The following is a 10465-nucleotide window of genomic DNA, read 5'->3' on the forward strand; positions in this document are numbered from 1 at the left end:
TGCCACCAGTTCAGGAATCAATCCCCTTTTTCTTGACATCATTAATTGCCCTGATGGATCTCTCTCTCTCTCTCTCTCTCTCTCTCTCTCTCTCTCTCTCTATCAATCATTATATCGACAATTTAAAGAGAGAGAGAGAGAGAGAGAGAGAGAGAGAGAGAGAGAGAGAGAGAGAGAGAGAGAGAGAGAGAGAGAGAGAGAGAGAGAGAGAGAGAAGGGCGAGGAAAGGAAAGTATAGAGAAAAAGTGAGAAAAAGAGAGAAAAAGAGAAGCAAGAAAGAAGGAAAGGGAAAATGAAGGAAAAGGAGAGAGAGAGAGAGAGAGAGAGAGAGAGAGAGAGAGAGAGAGAGAGAGAGAGAATGGATTAGTCCCGCATTTTTTAAAGTTAAATTGTGGTGTGTCATGCTCTCTCTTTCTTTCTTTCTTTCACCCTGACGACCGCAACCCCCACCTCTCTCTCTCTCTCTCTCTCTCTCTCTCTCACGTGGACAGTACAGAGTGACTCCAACACGTGTCATTCCCTCCCCCCTTCACCCCCCCTCCTCCCTTCTCCCCTTCCTCATTACCACCTCCTTAAAAAATATAGAACTAAATAAAATAATAATAATAATAATAATAAAAATAATAATAATAATTCCTGCATGAGTGAATTAGTTAAGTTAGTCTTTAAATATTTTTATTTTCTTTGGTTTACAAGAAAAAAAAATGGAGTATATTTTGTTTTAATGGGTAACCTTTTTTTTTTTTTCATTTTTTGTTGTTTTATTTGTTTTTGTTGTTGTTGTTGGTGTTACGGTGTTATGGTGTTGGAAGAGTCTAACACCACCAACAGTATAACAACAACAATAATGATGATGATGACAGCAATGATAATAATGATAACAGCACTAATAATGGTCTGGATACAAAGGAACACAAAGGAAAGTCAAACAGCAACAGACCTCTTAGTCCTTTCGAGGCTGTTTTGGTAACTACTTGTAACTGGCTACAGGGAAGAGAGACAGGACAGTAAAGCAGAAGGCTCCTCCCACCCACCCACCACTCCCTCCATGTGTGTGTGTGTGTGTGTGTGTGTGTGTGTGTGTGTGTGTGTGTGTGTGTGTGTGTGTGTGTGTGAACTGAGGGCAAGAATTCTGTTAGAGAGAGAGAGAGAGAGAGAGAGAGAGAGAGAGAGAGAGAGAGAGAGAGAGAGAGAGAGAGAGAGAGTACACTTCCCGGGAGGAGGCATCTTTGTAGCAGTGTCCACACCTGCACACCACCACCACCACCACCACCACCAGCAGCTGCCTTCCTTGTGAGAGATCGGAGACACACACACACACAGCCATGTTTCATGGTAGTAGTAGTAGTAGTAGTAGTAGTGGTGGTGGTAGTAGTAGTAGTAGTAGTAGTAGTAGTAGTAGTAGTAGTAGTAGTAGTAATAGGAGTGGTGGTGGTAGTAGTAGTAGTAGTAGTAGTAGTAGTAGTAGTGGTGGTGGTGCAGCAGCAGTGGTAGTAGCAGTAGCAGTAGCAGCAGCAGGTGGTGGTGGTGGTGGTAGTAGTGGCAGTAGCAGTAGTAGTAGTAGTAGTAGTAGTGGTGGTAGTAGTAGTAGTAGTGGTAGTGGTGGCAGTGGTGGTGGTGGTGGTAGTAGTAGTAGTAGTAGTGGTAGTAGTAGTAGTAGGTGGTGGTAGCAGTAGTGGTGGTGGTAGTGGCAGTAGTAGTAGTGGTGTAGTGGTAGTAGTAGTAGTAGTAGTAGTAGCATGAATACTTTTGAGTGCAAGGGTTGAGCCTAAGGTCCATTGTTTGATGCCTTCCACAGGTAAGGTTACCTCCACACAACTTTGATTGTGCTCCTCTGCGTGTCTTGTCTCTCTATTCTGTCCTTCTTATGATGAACAAGTTGACACACGCCATCGCCGCCATGTGTGCGTTTTGAGCCTCTTCATTCCCTCACTGACGTCACTCACGGTACTCCTTGCTTCACTCACTCACACAGCCGGTTTTCACCACCATCCTACTTTTGCACACTCAGCCAAAACTGAAGCAAGGCACATTTTTTATTTGTTAAAGTTTAGGAATGGGAAACAGGAGCAGCCGAACAGTGCGTGTGGAGGCGAGGTTGAGCCTGGTGGGCGAGGGTCGGGTGGACGCCATCAGGATGTCCCGGCCCCGGTCACCGGGCTGCTGCGGCAAGGGGAGGCGCTCCATCGCCTCCTTCACCTTCCCTAAGGGGACCGAGGGGGGGGCAAAGCCCCTCGCGTCGGAGCAGGCGGCCAGTCTGAAGGTGGGCAGACTGGCCGCCAAAGACCCGGAAACACCCATCAGGGTCGAGTGCCTGGCAGGAGACAGGATAGTCTTCTGCCAGGAGATGACCCTGAGAGACCTCCTGGCAGGCGTGAGGCGCACGACGGCGAGGCAGCACGCCGTCTTGTTCCTCTGCCTGGCCAGGGGGCAGGGTGTTCGCGGGGGGCAGGGCTGCCCAGTACTCTTTTGCAATGGCAAAAGAGTGGGCAGCCGACCAGACCCCCCCGTAAAGGCCCAGGCCGCCCCTGTCCCCAAGGCGGGGCAGGATGACGGCCCCGCCGAGGCTGGCCTGGTGGGGGCCAGCCCGGGACAGGAGGCCTGCTCCACCGAGGCTGGCCTGGTGGGGGCCAGCCCGGGACAGGAGGCCTGCCCCGCCGAGGCTGGCCAGGTGGGGGCCAGCCCGGGGCAGGAGGCCGGCCCCGCCGAGGCTGGCCAGGTGGTGGCCAGCCCGGGACAGGAGGCCGGCCCCGCTGAGGCTGGCCAGGTGGGGCCAGCCTGGGCAGGAGGCCGGCTCCGCTGCGGCTGGCCAGGTGGGGGCCAGCCCGGAGCCGGACGGCCTGGGCCTGTGGGTCTCGGTCCCCAGCCCGGGAGAAGGGCAGGAGGGGAAGGAGGACAGGAGCGCCAAAATCCCCGCGGTGGACGAGGGAGCAGGGCTCGTCCACCGCACAGTGGGGAAGGAGAGACTAACCTTCCCCACCGCCGCAGCGGGAACCCCGTAGGTCAGGGAGGACTGGCCAGGGGAGGGTCGGGGGGAGAGGCAGGCTGTCCCTTGATCTGTTGGACAGCCTGCTCTCCATTGGGCACACCCTGACCCTGATCACCCTGGCGTACTCCACCCTGCAGGAGTACTTCCCTGACTGAGCGGGGCAGCCCGCCCCACATGGCACACGGCTGCCCTGTGGGGGAGGGGAGGTTAGGTGGGAGGGGAGGGGAGGAAGGCAGCCGGGAGGGGAGGGAGTGCTGCCTTGGGAGGGGAAGGGCAGCCAGGCCAGGCCAGGAAGGCCCAACGGGAGGGCGGGTGGGAGGGCCTTCCAGGGCCAGGCCAAGAGGCTGCCCCAAGGGAGGGGGGAGGGAGGGGCGGCCCAGGTCTGGCCACAGGGCTGCCCCAGGGAGGGGGAGGGAGGGGTGGCCCAGGCCAGGCCAGAGGGCTGCCCTAAGGGAGGGGGAGGAGGGTGGCCCAGGCCTGGCCAGAGGGCTGCCCCGAGGGAGGGGAGGAGGGTGGCCCAGGCCAGGCCAGGAGGCTGCCCCAGGGGAGGGAGGAGGGAGGGGTGGCCCAGGCCTGGCCAGAGGGCTGCCCCAAGGGAGGGAGGAGGGAGGGGTGGTCCAGGCCAGGCCAGAGGGCTGCCCCAAGGGTGGGAGGAGGGAGGGGTGGTCCAGGCCAGGCCAGAGGGCTGCCCCAAGGGAGGGAGGTGGGAGGGGTGGCCCAGGCCAGGCCAGAGGGCTGCCCAAGGGAGGGAGGAGGGAGGGGTGGCCCAGGCCAGGCCAGAGGGCTGCCCCAAGGGAGGGAGGACGTAGGGGTGGCCCAGGCCAGGCCAGAGGGCTGCCCCAAGGGAGGGAGGAGGGAGGGGTGGTCCAGGCCAGGCCAGAGGGCTGCCCCAAGGGAGGGAGGAGGGAGGGGTGGCCAGGCCAGGCCAGAGGGCTGCCCCAAGGGAGGGAGGAGGGAGGGGTGGCCAGGCCAGGCCAGAGGGCTGCCCCAAGGGAGGGAGGAGGAAGGGGTGGCCAGGCCAGGCCAGAGGGCTGCCCCAAGGGAGGGAGGACGGAGGGGTGGCCAGGCCAGGCCAGAGGGCTGCCCCAAGGGAGGGAGGAGGAGGGTGGCCAGGCCAGGCCAGAGGGCTGCCCCAAGGGAGGGAGGAGGGAGGGGTGGCCAGGCCAGGCCAGAGGGCTGCCCCAAGGGAGGGAGGAGGGAGGTGGCCAGGCCAGGCCAGAGGGCTGCCCCAAGGGAGGGAGGAGGGAGAGGTGGCCAGGCCAGGCCAGAGGGCTGCCCCAAGGGAGGGAGGAGGGAGAGGTGGCCAGGCCAGGCCAGAGGGCTGCCCCAAGGAGGGAAGTGAAGGAGAGCAATGCAGAATGGTCTCTCCCTTGGTACAATAACTTTTTGATTGTACCATGGTCTCTCCCCACCTGTCACTCTCTGTGGCATGCAAACAGACACCGAGGTTCAACAAGGAAAAGACAGAAGGAAATCTGATTGGAAAACATGAAGGTCAAGGAAATCTGATTGGAAAACATGAAGGTCAAGGAAATCTGATTGGAAAAAATGAAGGTCAAGGAAATCTGATTGGAAAACCTGAAGCTGGAGGAATGAGGTGGCGAAATTTCCAGCAGGCCAGGAAGTTAATGGCTCACAAACAAACACTGTTATTGTTTATCTCTTATTTTCTTATATTTCAACGTATCAAGTTGGTGGAATTCAGAAATAATCATGAGAGAGAGAGAGAGAGAGAGAGAGAGAGAGAGAGAGAGAGAGAGAGAGAGAGAGAGAGAGAGAGAGAGAGAGAGAGAGAGAGTATGCATATTATAATTGTACTTATTAACAATTTGCCTCGTGGTATTCGTCATTATTCCTTTGAATGTCAGAATGATGGTTGATGTGTTGGTGGAGGGAGCTTTCCAGTATAGAGAGGTTGCCCACAAAAGGTACTTGAGCCTTCCATCTCCCTCCTATTGTTCTCAAAAACTGTCCTTCCGTGCTTGCACCTTGCCTGGCCAAACTCTTTAAACTTCATCTATCTTTTTCTAGCTTTCCTTCCTGCTGGAAGTTTGCCTACATTCAGCCTGTTCCTAAAAAGGGTGACCGTTCAAACCCTCAAATTACTGCCCTATAGCTTTAATCTCTTTCTTGTCTGAAGTTTTTGAATCTATCCTGAATAGGAAGATTCTCAAACATCTGTCACTTCACAACCTTCTATCTGATCGCCAGTATGGCTTCCGTCAAGATCGCTCTACTGGTGATCTTCTGGCGTTCCTTACTGAGTCTTGGTCATCCTCTTTTAGAGATATTAGTGAAACACACACACACACACACACACACACACACACACACACACACACACACACACACACACACACACACACACACACACACACACACACACACACACACACACACACACACACACACACACACACACACACACAGACAGCACACAGCCAGTAACTTACTCAATTTCACAAGACAGACAGACAGAGAGACAGAGAGAGAGAGAATTTTCAGGAGAGAATGATAATAATGATAACAAGAAGACGAAAAAGAAGGAAAAAGAAGAAAGAAAAAGAAAAAGAACAAGAAGGAAAAAGAACAAGAACAACAAGAACAACAAGAAGAAAGAAGAAGAAGAAGAAGAAGAAGAAGAAGAAGAAGAAGAAGAGGAGGAGGAGGAGGAGGAGGAGGAGGAGGAGGAGGAGGAGGAGGAGGAGGAGGAGGAGGAGGAGGAGGAGGAGGAGGAGGAGGAGGAGGAGGAGGAGGAGGTGGAGGAGGAGGAGGAGGATGTGGTGATATAGGTATTACGTCCCAGAGAGAGAGAGAGAGAGAGAGAGAGAGAGAGAGAGAGAGAGAGAGAGAGAGAGAGAGAGAGAACAATGGACAATCTTCTTCTGATGCTATGATAGAATGTAAACAGTGTACGAAACAGGACTGCAGACAGTCACTGTTATGTCACCAAACATTTAGCGACGTTCTACTTCTTCAGGACACAGGTGACAGAGATAATGGCTCTGTACCACAGCCAACAGGGTATCAGGGTTGTCATCTGCCTGCTGCAAATGCGGCACGAGGGCTCTCTACGTGTGTCACGTGTTCTCTACCATCAGAATTATCACACAACCGGTAAGGGAGGAGGGTACTGGAAGCATATCCATTACAATTTACCTAGACAGTGGTGTATTAAATATAGTAAATCTGTATACATCAAAGAACAGTTTCAATGTAAGTAACATTCCTGAGTGCATATACAATGATGTAACACTGATAGCTGGAGACCTCAACGCAAGGCATGCAAAACTAGGACATTTAAATGGCTTTGACAATAGCAATGGAAAGGCTTTCTATCATTTCGTGCAAGATCATCCTGAAGCACACTTGTTAGGGGCCCCCTGTGTGCCTGTGTGCCTGTGTGTCTGTGTGTCTGTGTGCCTGTGTGACGCACGTGAAGGCTGGCGGGCTTCATTACGCTTGTGTACTCAATGGTCAGGGGATTAGTGGACAGTGTACGGTGGTGCCTGAGGTAGTCAGCGATCACTCTGCCCTCAGCATCTCCATCCCAATAAAGAAGAAAGCTCCACCACAACTAGCGAGAAAGAGGCTTTGTTTGCCAAAAACAAAGGCTGGGCTTCAAACACTTATCGACGATCTTACAGAGTGGAACAGCTGCTGTGATGGATACTATGAAGATCTTAGATACAAAACTGACTAAACAGCAAAGTAGTGAAGAGCCACCGCAGAACAGGTGTGCACTGATCACCTTCACCCACAGGTGCCATTACCCAAAAGTTGGTTGATTTCTATGTTACATAATCAGCTTCACTACACACCAAGGCTGCGTGTAGAGTGCTGTGTCACTCTGCCACTCTGTGCTCACCCATGGCGTTGCTGTTGAGGAGCAGCACGCCGTGGGCTCGCCCGTCGTTCTCCACACACTGGTAGAACGGATGCACCCATACAGGTTCACTTGCTTTCCGGCCTGCAACAAGGAAACAAGGAACATTTCTAGTATTTCCCTGCACCACAGGCTGGCCTCCTTCAGGCAAGCCACAAGCACCACATCCAGCCACAAGACTGTCTGCCGCTGAGGTCCCTGGCCTGCCACACACACACACACACACACACACACACACACACACACACACACACACACACACACACACACACACACACACACACACACACACACACACACACACACACACACACACACACACACACACACACACACACACACACACACACACACACACACACACACACACACACACACACACACACACACACACACACACACACACACACACACACACACACACACACACACACACACACACACACACACACACACACACACACACACACACACACACACACACACACACACACACACACGTAATGTATTTCTGTCTTGTAATTTTCGTCCTGTACTTTCTTAAGCCAAGATTTCACTGCACAAGTGTTATCTCATTTCATAAACCACCTTCACGCCTGTATATGTTAGTTATGAATCTAAATACGCACTCCGTGACTCTGATCAATTTTCGCAGCGATGAAAATTTAGTTATGTCTCAGAAGCGACTGACTCAACATCTGCTTGAGTTACACTGACTTCTTTACTCAGATGGCTTTTGTTGCGGCCATTGGGCCATTGGGTTTCGTTGGTGAGCCACTCGGGGCCTCGAAACCATAGTGTCCGCTTTACTAGCTCCTGTAGTGACACACCTCGACTCAGCAAATCTGTTGGGTTAGCTTTAGTCTCCACATGTCTGAAGTTATACTTTCGCTGTAATTCACAGATTTCATTTACTCTGTTCATGACATAATTATGGAAGTTTGGAATTATTATTCCTGATCCATTGTAATGCTACCTCGTTATCACACCACAGGTAAGTTTGTGGTATGTCGAGATGTTGTGGTAACATTCACATGATTTACGTTACTCATTGATGGCTGATGTTCCTCAGTGTGATCTTCTTCCCTACTTTGTGCTTGTGTAGTCTTACTGCCCGGTACTTTAGTTGCTTTATTATCGTAACTCTTGCACAAAGTCGTGTGGTGAATCCCTCGGGAACACTTTCTACATTGTTGCAATTTAATGTTACAAACCTTTGGATTATGATTTCCCATACACCGAGCACAGAGGTTTAATACTCCAAGTCTGTGTATTCGTTCATGACCACTTCTGTAGGTAGTTAGTGCAGTAAGAATCCTTGTGACCTGCACCGCAAAATCTGCATTTCATATCGTAACTTTCTTTGCCGCCTTTAATTGGAGTTCTGGAAGCAAAGTATGTTCCCACTTGCCTTTCTGGTGCACGTTCCGAGAACACTGTTGGAATCTCTGGCTTTGATGCTTTTGGTTTTTGTTGATTTTCCACTTCCATGTGAGACACAAGATCCCTGATGCCTTCATTTAATTGATCTAAATTCAAATAATTAACTTCATATTTTAGATATAACTGTCTTATGGTGGTAGTGGATAACTCATGCTCAAACAATGAAGCGATCATCCTTTCACAGCAATCAAAGTTGTGCTTATTCCTTAAACTTCTTGTGTAATTTAACATTTTTCTTCTGAATGATTTTAACTCAGTTTTATCATGCTTTGATGACTCAGTACTTGTAATTTTGTGTAGTAAGCAATGTTTGATCCTTTCCTTATCGCCATATGTTTCCTTAAGTGTGTTAAGAGCACTGTCGTAATTAGTGGAAGTAGAGCTGTATCCCTTTACCAGATCTAATGCACGTCCTTCCAATAAGGATTTGAGGAATTGAAGTTTCGTAACTGGTTCCAAGTCAGGTCTGCTTTCTATCTGTGCTTCAAATTGATCAATGAACTGTTCATATTCTATTAAGTCTCCAGAGAAGGTCGGTAACTGGAGGTTAGTTAGTTTTGGTAACACTGAAGCTGAAGCTGCTGGCGCAGTGGTTGTACCTGGTGCTGATGGTCCGCCACTGGTTTGATGTGTTATCTGGTTCAGCACACTTCTCATTTTAGATATAGATTGTTGGTAAGTTTCATGGCTTCTATAGTAATCAGTCTGTAATGAATCTATTTCATTATCATCACCTTCTATTTCAAGAAGTATTTTCTCTACCGTTTCATATGATTGCTCGTATGAATTCCATCTCGTTTCTAAGTTAGTAATTGATTTTTCTAACTCAATCTTGTCAGAGTAAGGTTGGTTTAGCAAATCCTCACAGTTGTTAATGGCTCTGCTAAGGTGTCCTTTATACGCCTTTAGGGATCTTTTCGGTTTAGCTAAATCCATGTTGAATTACTGACTGTTCTCTATGAAATATCTTATGGCATTTCTAAACTTGTGGCGTAGGTGGAACTGAGCCTCTTCATTGAAGTGTATCCCATCAGTTACACCATGTTGGAAGGGTTTTACCACCTATACTTAGGAACTATACATATGATTTGGTTTTGTATTTCCTTTTCAGTCTAGTATTTATGGTATTTGCCACCTTTCTGTATTGTGTGGCAGTCACATGGAATCTAGAATTAATTGGTGGGTTTGTCCAATTTTTACTTTCCTTTCATTTTAACTTTTCCTCTCTCTCTCTCTCTCTCTCTCTCTCTCTCTCTCTCTCTCTCTCTCTCTCCCTCTCCCTCTCTCCTGCCACCAGTTCAGGAATCAATCCTTTTTCTTGACATCAATTGCCCTGATGGATCTCTCTCTCTCTCTCTCTCTCTCTCTCTCTCTCTCTATCAATCATTATATCGACAATTTAAAGAGAGAGAGAGAGAGAGAGAGAGAGAGAGAGAGAGAGAGAGAGAGAGAGAGAGAGAGAGAGAGAGAGAGAGAGAGAGAGAGAGAGAGAGAGAGCAAAGGAAAGGAAAGTATAGAGAAAAAGTGAGAAAAGAGAGAGAAAAGAGAAGCAAGAAAGAAGGAAAGGGAAAAATGAAGGAAAAGGAGAGAGAGAGAGAGAGAGAGAGAGAGAGAGAGAGAGAGAGAGAGAGAGAGAATGGATTAGTCCGCATTTTTAAAGTTAAATTGTGGTGTGTCATGCTCTCTCGTGGTGGTGGTAGTAGGAGTGGTGGTGGTGGTAGTAGTAGTAGTAGTAGTAGTAGCATGAATACTTTTGAGTGCAAGGGTTGAGCCTAAGGTCCATTGTTTGATGCCTTCCACAGGTAAGGTTACCTCCACACAACTTTGATTGTGCTCCTCTGCGTGTCTTGTCTCTCTATTCTGTCCTTCTTATGATGAACAAGTTGACACACGCCATCGCCGCCATGTGTGCGTTTTGAGCCTCTTCATTCCCTCACTGACGTCACTCACGGTACTCCTTGCTTCACTCACTCACACAGCCGGTTTTCACCACCATCCTACTTTTGCACACTCAGCCAAAACTGAAGCAAGGCACATTTTTTATTTGTTAAAGTTTAGGAATGGGAAACAGGAGCAGCCGAACAGTGCGTGTGGAGGCGAGGTTGAGCCTGGTGGGCGAGGGTCGGGTGGACGCCATCAGGATGTCC

This window comes from Portunus trituberculatus, chromosome 8 (genome assembly GCF_017591435.1).
Source record: "Portunus trituberculatus isolate SZX2019 chromosome 8, ASM1759143v1, whole genome shotgun sequence".
NCBI classification, from domain to species: Eukaryota; Metazoa; Arthropoda; class Malacostraca; order Decapoda; family Portunidae; genus Portunus; species Portunus trituberculatus.